The following is an 11,496-nucleotide window of genomic DNA, read 5'->3' as shown; positions in this document are numbered from 1 at the left end:
CACAATACAACTAAGAGTGTAAGGGTAAGTAATATAAAATAAAATAGCAGTTTTATTTTTAGGATCATTTAATGAGTATTTTTTTTTCCCCTCAAAAAACAGTAAGTCCAGTGAGTTTCAGAAACATATCATAAAGTTATAGTAACACAAGTTACATTTCTAAACAACGGGATGACAACCCACTATCTCTTTGCCATTCCTTTTTATAATAAAGAAATAGATCCAGAGTTTTCTTGGGAATTTGAGACATATTCAAAGCAGATAACAGAAATTCCTGACAGGCTAAGGTAAGCCATTGGGGATACAGGCCTTGGAGACAAAGCACTTCTGATAAATGAGCCCTGACAGAGACCAACAAAGTGACAGACCCACAGGCAACTCTGAAGGCAGCAGCTCTCCTGCCTGTGAAGTTTGCCACGAAACATAACATGCTCAGGTATTTTCACCTGCCTGTTCATTACTCTCACTCCTGTCAAAATGCATCTCTCTTGCTACACTGTGGATGTTTTGTCATCCACATAACACTCACTTTGGGCTCCAAAGGCAAACAGGCCAAATTCAGAGCTCTAGCAATCTGACACCAGCCCACTGAAATCAATAGCTACACTTGCTTTTATATACATGAAGAATTTTGTCTTAGTACCGTAGAATGTGGGAAATTCTGACCTATTCAATTAGGTGCAATTTAGCACAGGTTTGTAGGCATTTAAGGGATTATTTCAAACAACAAAACTGCAGGACTGTAGCTTATCTCAGATACTATCTGGAATTGTTCATCTGAGTTTTAGCATCAACACTTCAATCTCTTACCCTTGCGGTGAGCAGTACAGGCATCACTGAATGGTGGACACTGAATGCCCATTTTCATTTAGTTAGGCCCATTTGCAGTGCTCTGCTCTTTGGGAAAGGAGACTCTCATTCACTGCTTCCTAATGGTCTTTCCAGGTATTTTCAGTACCATAATCATCTTGGGTCCAACAGAAGAGCATATACAGGGAACTAATCATAATTTTTGATTTTTTCATCCACTCCGACATTTCTACAACTCAAAATGATGGTAATGTCATTCTGGTTTATATCTGTCTTAGCACCATACAAATGCCCAGGAAATATATATTGATCCTACTTTTCATATAAAACCCCCCCACCGTTACATACACTGAATTTAGAAATGCCTAGCTACCTTGTAGTAGTTGGAACTACTCCTGGGGAGAAAAAAAGACAAAAAAAGACACAGATAAATCTAAACCCCAATGGGGTGCACACATTTTTAGATGCTTAAAATTTAGGCACCTGCCAAAATACTAGAAGGATCATAATCATAGCTGGCTTGCAGATGTGAGAATAAATAAAGAACAGAAATAGTATTTGTGGTTAAGATAGGTCGGATGTTTTTATCTAGCGGAAACTAAATAACAAGATTGCTATAGATCATCTGGAATGAATTTTGAGCCTTTTCCATACCTAAAAATAAAACCAGATGTATAAAATCCTACTGGCATAACAAAAGCCAGCTTTGAAAAGGCTGTTGTCTGCAAATGTGATGATCCTGAAGGTCTGTCTTTAGGAGGACTAAGGGATTCTGAGCAATCTAGGGATGATAGCAGGCTATCACATATATAGTAGCCAATACTTGGAGTCATTTTTTTTCTCTCAATTTCTCAGTCTTGTTCTCATGTCTGATTATAATTTGGTAGAGAATTAGAAGACTAAACCATATGGTAAGTTTTGGAAAATTACTGCAGTCATCACCTGAAATCAAACTGGATACAATAAGTTAATCCTTAGTATAAAATATACATTGCCTCCTATACACCACAACCTGAAATTTACACTGTAGAGGCTATAAATATATCTAAGACTTATTTTCTCCAAACACTGAAAATCTGCACCAGCACTGCACCTGTCACAGCCAGGTGATCTCTGGTTTTAAGGTCTCACAGCATGACAAACAAATAGGCATATTCCAACCTTAAGTATTTTGCCCTCTGTATTTCAGAAATTCTGTAACTGATTTTATAGTCTTTTCACAGTACTACCTTCTGGAATGTTCAGATTTCCTGCTGAATGAAATTTTGGTTTAGCAATCTTATTTCAATCTTATTTTATTACATGTATAAATTCATCAAAATGTTTTTCATTATACATCTATAACTTTCATTATGTAAATAAGTGAAATATTTACATTCTCATAATCCATGTAAAAATTACCAGAACAAATTTAATACTGAAATAAATTAATTTGGAAATCATCAGCATCACTGAAGATTGTTATGTAGTACAACATGTACTTATTGCTATGATAGTTTGATAATCAATAAATACCCTTTAATTTTGAGGGTCTGATCACATGAGTTTCCAAATAATGGAATAGTGGAAACAGCAAAGTAATGGAACTTGGATTTCTTTAAGAATCCAGATGTGAACTTCCATATTCCTATATTTTTTACTGCCTATTTTATACAATTTCATTAAGATACAAGTAAATAAGCTATATTTTAATCCAGAGTTTTTATATTTTGTACCTTTTCATCTTCCTCAACCATCACTATAGTAGTAAACCTTGTTACATTTTGCTTCAGTCCAGACTGGCTACAAATGAATCTAATTATTTCATAGTTTGGGCAATGTGCCTGGCAGACAGCAGGGCTTGGACACCCACTGCTGCTTTGAAGATACATGTTGAAAACAAACCTTGATGCTTTTCTGATAAAGTTATTCATTTTAATTGTATTGATTAGAAAATAATCACTTCCTGGAAAAAGATCAGAATACGGGCAGCTGAGATTATTACGGACTGCAATAGAATTACTAAAACATTGTGAGTATCTGTTAAATATGTTTTTAAGTGTTAAGGGGAAATGAACACCATTAAAAGTGAATGAAGTAGAAATCAACATATTGATCACTTAGTCTAACACATTATAGAAAAAAGGTGTATCACAGTTTCAAAATAACATCAGATAGGAAAAGGTGTATGCAAAGATTTCTGCTCATCCTGCATTTGCTGATTCATTTTTGATTCTCACAGAGCTGCTATATTCTTCACTGTTTGTCCTAATAGCAGATGAAAATATTCACATTTTTTACATTAAACAATGACCAACAATAGTATTTTCTTGACTTGCCTTCTCAAATCCATACAAATTCCCCAACAACATGTAAACACACCACCTCAGAGAGGCATTTTGTGCTCTGCAGAAATCTATGCCCATGGACAAGAAGCTTAAGGCAATTTGGGAGTTTTAGTGCTTCTTTTCACTAACCCCTGCCATATGAACTACTCAATGCCTTCTGGGAACTGCTCCTAACACACCCAGCCCACTGGGCTCCTGAGACTGGTCCCTACGACTTTGTAGGGACTGTGCACTGCCTCACATTTCAAAAGGGAATGGTCAGCCCTAAACAGGATTTTCAAATCTTAGAAAATTAAAAGGCACTGACTCAAATTAAAAGCTTTTCTGTGCCTAAATTTTAAAGCTGCTATATGTAACTCGACTACTTTCCTCAAAGGCGTTTTTTTATTTTCTGGGATAAAACTGGAATTTGGTCTAGAGAAAATAAATTACATGACATGCTAATTAATGCATGGGATTCAGTTTTCATCAGCTTGGACTACTAAAATGACCATTATTTTATGAACCAAGGTGGATAATGAGAAATGCTTGAAGTCTGAGGCCACTCATATTCCAAGGTACTCGTCAATTGGCAACCTCTGACATCTTTGAGAGGATGTGTCATTTTGGAGGAATGGGTTAAATAAAATGGGACTTCTGTATTCATTCAATTATAAACTACTAATGTCTTTTTTCTTTTATTATTAGTTAAATGTACTATGTTTTGGCCCTCATCATCTCAAAACTGGACAAGTATGAAATGGAGCCTCCCAAGGCACAAGGCCTCCCTGAAATGTTATCTTTTCTCTCTATGTTCTTCTAGAACAGGATAAACTTTTCTTCTACTTCAAAGTGCTTTAACAAGTCATCAGTTACGAGGTTTTTCTGCATATGAAGAGGAAGTACAGGATTTTCATGGCTGGACATAAATTCATTGGCTGTTAGAAATTCGCCTTCTTAACTCCCCACATCTTAACTTCTTCTATTTGAAAGGAACTGTGAGGGTGGTAGCATTAATGTTGCCAAAAACTAATAAACAAGTTACAAGTGTGTGACACATGCAGACCATTAGTCTGTGCCTGCACTGCCTCCTTGTGTATTAGATAGGCCACCAGTGCTCCCCCAACACAAAAAAATGCTGCAAAACAATGCAGAGGAGGGACTCTAAGAGGCTTTTTATACTTAAACATCCATGTTCATAATTTGTCCCAAGTCATAATTAAAATTGGATTGTGATATGTAGATACTGGCCCACTGCTTCAAGAGCACCACTGATTAAAGCAGAACCAAACAGGGATACTTTGATAATATGATAAACAGTTGCCAATGTGAGTAACTGAGCCTGCCTACACTGTCCCATTTTAGCTCTCCCAGCCCATCTATTTGTTTCAATTGATCTCCTGCAAAAGGAAGTTTCTGATAAAAAGAAAAAAAAATGACAACACTTCAGAACCAAAAAGATACCAGCAAATATTTGAAAGTGTTGCATTGCTAAACTGCAAAAGACTCGAGTTTTAGTCAGCCATTGGAAAAATTCAGAAATGGTAATCAAAATGCAGATTTCTGGCAGCTCTGGTGTGTAATAGCAATATGTAAAAACTAAACAAACTGAGAAATGGAATCAAGTATAAGTCTCATTTTCAGTTGTCTTAAATGAGGAAAACTACAGTATCCCTTATGCATTATATTTTAGAAGCTGTAATACATATTACACTAATCACTCCTTTTGTATTTTCTCTAGAATAGAAGTATAATTATGATTACAACAGGCTACGATTTCAAAAAGAAATTCATACCAATGAAAAGAATGGCGGGCTGCTGTATCAGATACACAGTGCAGTCCTATAAAATACCAGTAGGTGAGCCTTGAAAGCTTGGGGAGTTTGGCTGAAATAAGCCTCCAGAAACTTGAACTGAATTACAAAGCTGAGCTGGTAATGCTGCAGGATACTTGATACTTCCCGCAGCTTGCTGAACTGGATGGGGATGTGCTGTTTATATATTGTAAATCACTATTTCAGCAACATTTTTCTGGGGAGGGAGGTGTAGAAAGACCAGATTATTCTACAAAACAGTCATGATTAAGATTCAGCAAAGTCAATGACACCAAGAAGCACAGTCATTGCTGCTTTTCTCTAATGAGCTTCATAGGCAGACATTATTTACTTTCTGTTTTAACCTGAGGCCAAACACATAGCCCCTTCCCAGAAAAGTTCTGGTCAGAATATATCCCATTCACAAATGTGAATATGCAATAGGTCCTTAAAGAGATCACCTGTATCAACATTAAAACATTAAAACATTGCTTACTTTTGTGTATATTAAGATTACATAAAGTAAGAAAGGAGGAGCTTCATAGAGAATTACAAATTTGTCAGACTACAGTGATCAATGAAAAGAAAAAAGTTAACGAAAAAAATTGTGCTCCTTAATTGTGTCAAGATTTTATGTAAATGCAGTTAGTTTTCCTCTCATATAAAAATATAGAAGCACACTGATCAAAAGGAGGGTTAAGGAGTAGAATACGTGAAGGAAGGGGACTGTGTGACATGGAGGTACGCATTGAAGTAGGGGTAGGAAGGTCAAGTTCAAAACACATGCCCTCATCCTGTCTGCATCCACAGGTCAGAAACAAGCAATAAACTAATTTTTTTTCCAAACACCTAAATTATGACTATGTAAATAAAACCACCAACAACAACCACAAAACCAAACCTTGAAAATAGCGCAATAAGTTCGGCTAATACCTGTTTCTTCTCACCCTTTGATGCACAGAGAATGCCCACGTGGAACGTTCTTCATCCATTTCTTCCTAAATCACAACCATAACCATACCAATAACCACAGCAAACATGAAAATCAACTGACAATTCAGGCTCTCCCAGAAAATTCTCAAGCCCAACCTTTAAACCTACCTATGTAACCAGCACTTATAACAAAAGATTCTTGTAATACTGGCAAGCCCTGCAATGTCTGGGAAAACCAGACTCCTCAAATTTATTGCCTGCAGCACTGAACATAATTCCAATCCTAAACATTATTTTCACTGCAGCAAGTGGGATCACTACAAACTTTGGTAAATCGTAACCTCAGGTGCAGCCTGTTTGGCAACACTTACAGCATCCCTGAAATAGGAGAACAGAAAATGAAAACATGAGAGCTGTTCAGGGAGCTGTGCAGAATCAAACAATTATTTCCAACAATTATTCCATATATTTAAGTTTTCATTTTCCAAATGATACTTCCTAACCCCACCCCAACTCCTAATTTTATATGCATAAACATGGGTATCAAAAAGAATTTAAACTCATGACAATTCCATGGAACATCCTATTCCTTCAGGCGTTGAAGAATTTTGCTTCAAACACAGGCCTTGAAAATATTCTTTTTCCACCCTAACCTTCAAGCCAATCTTATCCCTAACCTTCACAATGCCCACTGCTGAAAACAAGGCATTTGCCACTGATAGCAGTAAGCTGCTTTGTATTCCTCAGCAATAACTCAGTCTCCTGAAGTCATCTCTTACAGGATAACCTTAATGAGGACTGGCACAGAGATAGCAAACTGAAAATAAGATGCTAGACCTCAATGATACCAGAACATTTTCTGTCTCTAGATCAAATATATTAGGGTGTCTATGAATTATAGTCCTCACCTTAACCTCTCCTAGTGCTGACAGCAGTCTTCCTAACACTTCAGATCTGCAAAAATTGATTGTAAACTGGAGTCTTGAAACATTCCTAATCTTAATCTGAAAGACAGTAAATCATTACTGAAGAACAAATGGCATCAGTTTCTAGCATCACTGGGGGTTTTTTTCCCTCTAAAAAATCTCCCTAAAAATCTCCCAGAGATTGGCCTCTAAAAATCTCCCAGAGACTAACAGCAAATTGGATTCTAGACAGTAAATCTTATGTCAACCCTGTTCAGAAGGCCAGACACCTCAGGGCCACAAAACATTCCCTGTACCATTTTACTTACCAGATTCAATCTAAAGATTCTCAAACATTAATCCTAAATTCCTAATCCTCCCAATTCTAGTTCTTGCTTTATTAATAACTACAGGATCAATTGCTCCCAACAACTTCTCTTCATGTGAGCCGAGTCTTATAAATTCTTATTTCTGGGAACACTGTACATGCTGCATAAACTATGTTCATTACACTTAGTCATCCTCTTAAAAAGCCCTACTCTTAATCTGTTTCAAATCCTAGCACCCTCCTACAGCAATTATTCTAGTAATAGTGTCAGGGTTTGAGAATTTTATCTGTCATAAATACTGAATAATGCAACTGTGTAAGACTGCTGAAGATGAGTAGCAGGGAAGAATTAATAGACTCTGACACTATTACTAGAATACTAACTAGAACACTAACTAGAACTTGAATTAACTAGCACATGAGGGGGCAAACCCCATAGTTAATGGCAGCAGTAGTCAATGATTTCTACCACTTAACTTTGGGGGAACCTGCAGAAAGGTATTATGGCTCTTAACTAAAACCTTTGGCCTAAACTCAATTGTCATATATAATTGTTCAGCAGTCATCTTCTAATTCCTATAGGACTAATAGAGCTCAAGACACAGATTTCTAACAAAACAATTACTATTTCCAGGGGTCAGCAGGAACAACCTGCATCTTAAAACTTGAAATTCCTCAACCCTACCCCAGTGACAAATCATCCTCTTCTTATTGTTAACAATATCCTGTGTTTCTGTCAACCAAGTGCTGGAAGAAGAATTCTACTAACTCATTTCTGAGGTATCATCCCTGATATGAAAAGCAGCACAGGTTATTGTCTTGCTTTGACCTTATCTTTGAAGAGCATTGGAGATAAAATTCTCCAAATTTGTTCTCATCTTCATGATGCTGAAGAACAGGATGCAGGTTTGATGGTTGACATTTTTTAACTATCAATATTAACCAAAAAATTTAAAAATGAGACAAACCCTGCATCAAGAGATGTGCAAGCACCTATCAACAACAGCCCCCTTCCAAATCAGCAGACTGTTTCAAACAGCAGTCATGTAATTTAACCCCTTCAGTCCTTAACTCTAACCTTAATACAGCCTTCACTCCTTACATAGGCCTGGAAGTTTTAACCTCTCATGTTAGTGTCTCATATAGCAAGTTCCATTAGTGCGCATTTGACTTAAAATTGTAAGGACCTTTTCACAAGGCACTGTACAAATTCAACCTTCAACATACACACAGCAACAAACAGACATCCAGTTTCTGGCCACATCACAGACCTGCTTTTGGATCTGGGGAGGTTGCACAGTGCAGCTTCACTCCAGTTTTGCTTATATCATTCTCCATAGGAAAAATCCAGTAATGTTAATACTTCTATAGTCTTGTGGTACCTGAGCTATTAAGTATTGAACTATGCTGTTTGGTATTTAATTTCTCTTACTCTCCTTTTTCCTCCCTAATTCTTGGGAAACAAAAAAGAAAAAAAAAAAACAAAAACAAACAAACAAAAAACAAAGGGCACATGCCACAGTTGAGACAGCCACAATACACCGAGCACCACCACCTGATATCAGAAGGCTTTTAGCCTTTGCCCATACAGACTAACACCTCACCACTTCAGAAGGCATCAAGCTTCTAGCCATACAGAGTAACACCTTATTACATCAGAAGACTGCAAGCAGCTGCCCCTCTTGTTCTTTAGCCCAATCTTTTATACCCCTCATGTTCATGCATTGCACCTGTGTGCCCTCTTTTCCCTTTGGTTGGTCAGTGCACCTGGGCACTCCATGGCTCATTGCTGTCAATGCCACTCACCTGCCCTGCACAGCTGCAGCCCATTGGGCTCATTGCTGTCAATGCCGCTCACCTGCCCTGCACAGCTGCAGCCCATTGGGCTCATTGCTGTCAATGCCGCTCACCTGCCCTGCACAGCTGCAGCCCATTGGGCTCATTGCTGTCAGTGCTGCTCACCTGCCCTGCACAGCTGCAGCCCATTGGGCTCATTGCTGTCAATGCCGCTCACCTGCCCTGCACAGCTGCAGCCCATTGGGGATAAGGCTTGGCCACCGCCCCACTCCCAGTTACCACAAACTGTGTGCCTACAGGCACAGTCATTTCATAGACCAAAGAGGTTTGCTGAGGATCAGAGAAAGCCTCGGCTTCATCCTTCAAAACTTTAGATAATGGAACTGGAGGAGTTCAGTGAAGCTGTAAGTTAATATCCATATTAGCAAAAGGTATATTACCCTTCTTGAAGATTGAATTATGGTAAGTAACACTGTGATTATTTTGTGTATGTGCATGTGTTTATATATTTCTCTTTCTTTAAAACTACAAAAAGGAGCTGATTAGTAATTCATCTAGCAGATACCATTCCACTGATCTCCATTGGTGAAACAATGTTTTTTACAAGGGTTCACTTCTCTGAAGCTCCTCTTCTTAATCATAACTCACTCTTCTTCCTAATCATAATCATATAACAGAAAACTCTCAGCAAACATAGATTTGCACCTGAAATGAGACAATGATAAAATACCCACCTACCTAAACCAAAAGAATTAAAGCAACAGGGAAGGCAGTCGATGATGACTTTTAAGGCAGACACTTATTTTGCAGTATTCACTTATGTGCTGTGAATAGAATTGTAGAGGACATCAACATCTGTGGGAAACTAGAAAAAAAAGAGTCAAGTCGATATCCCTGAGATACAGGGAAACCAACAATAAAAGCATGCTCTTCTTTACAGTGCATTGTTTATTCTCAGTGAAATGACCCCTTTATATAGAGAGAGAAATCCGTCACTTTTGGTGATGTCAAGGAATACGTTAGAAAAACACAGTGTGATTGCAAGAGAACCAAAGAATACCATATTTACAGTTACATTTCATTATGGTGCCTATAGCCTGAAGAATGTGAAAAAACTGCTGCTGTTTCTTGTGACCTACAGTGGTCCAAGGAAACATATTCTCTTCTCTGTAGTTCCTAACCCCTCCCCCTCTCTGCCCCAAACTACAACAATGACCCATCTGTGCAAATACAAGACAGCAATTCCTAATATTTAAACATGGATTAATCTGCCAACGTAGAAGTATCAGGGACAGAACATAATGAATGTCACAGTGCTTAGTCTCTCTTTTCACTAAAACTGTCTTGAACAGTAATGAGGAACAAAAAAGCTAACAGAAAGAACAAACCACTGTGGATCACAGATGATTTAATACATAACATCATTCACTTCTCTTCTGTTTCCATCTGAAAATATTTTCACATTTTAGCCTTTTCTCAGATTCAAGAATGAAAATATTTCTCTTGAAATTACATCTAAGGGCTGAAAATTTCTAACAAAAATCTTTAATTTTATGGCATTCATAAAGCTTATCTATGCTCTGAATTGTTGCCTATTCTTCAATATATTTTCATGGCTGCAATTACTTCACTCTGCGCTTCGCTAGAACACCATCATTACAATTTAGAAGATTATGAACAATAAGTAGGAAAATAAGCTAAACGTAAATCCATTAAATGTAAATCAATCATCCCTAATTAAATAATTTGACGGGCTGCAAAATGTGGATCTTCACCTAAATGACTTGTAACTGCTGAATCTGATGGCAATTTATTACATGCCTGTGTTGCTTGACATGCTGGCATGCAAAAATAACTGAGCTAGCTCTAAATTAAAGTGGTGCTGGTACCAGAATTCATATAGAATTATACAGATTTTTATATTAATATGCTACCTCACCAGAACTAATACTTAGCATTTTGTTCTCTTTGTTCTGCTTTGGATTGATGTAGGACCACAAAAATCAGTGGCTATCTTTCCACTGACAGTTTCGGAGATGAAATACATCCCCTTAACTTAAATATCTGTAAAGGCACTGTGTGAAATTATTATTCTTTACACTGTGAGAATACTTGTTCTTTTTCACCACTATCTGAAATGCTTCCACATCTTCTCCTGGGCAGTGACAGACTTTTTCCTTTTTACTAGGGAAAAGTTTAGCTGTATTCATTCAGGCAAACAGAAAGGCTTAAAACAAAATAAGAGAAGCAATGTTTGATAAGACACTGCAAGCAGCAAGAATGCTGGTGACAAAATGTATAAGTATGAAGAGGAAACTTCAAATTTTATAGCATATGAGATTTTCCAACAACCAAGTATTGAGTAAGAATAATAAATTGTTGTTGGGACTACCTTCTGATATTGTAAGGAAGGAGGCTGAAACAGCAAGTTTAATCTGGTCTGTTCTACGAAGCATCTAGTAAATGACTGATAACTACACAGACCAGCAGAGAAACAATAATAGTACTGACTTTCGGGAACCTGTATGCAGTTAAGATGTAAGAGAGACAATTGTAAGACAGGATGAAATATTCCACAAGCAGCTGGAGGTAGAACATGATCA

This window comes from Motacilla alba, chromosome 8 (assembly GCF_015832195.1).
Source record: "Motacilla alba alba isolate MOTALB_02 chromosome 8, Motacilla_alba_V1.0_pri, whole genome shotgun sequence".
Taxonomy (NCBI): Eukaryota; Metazoa; Chordata; class Aves; order Passeriformes; family Motacillidae; genus Motacilla; species Motacilla alba.
This window is presented reverse-complemented; position numbering follows the sequence as displayed.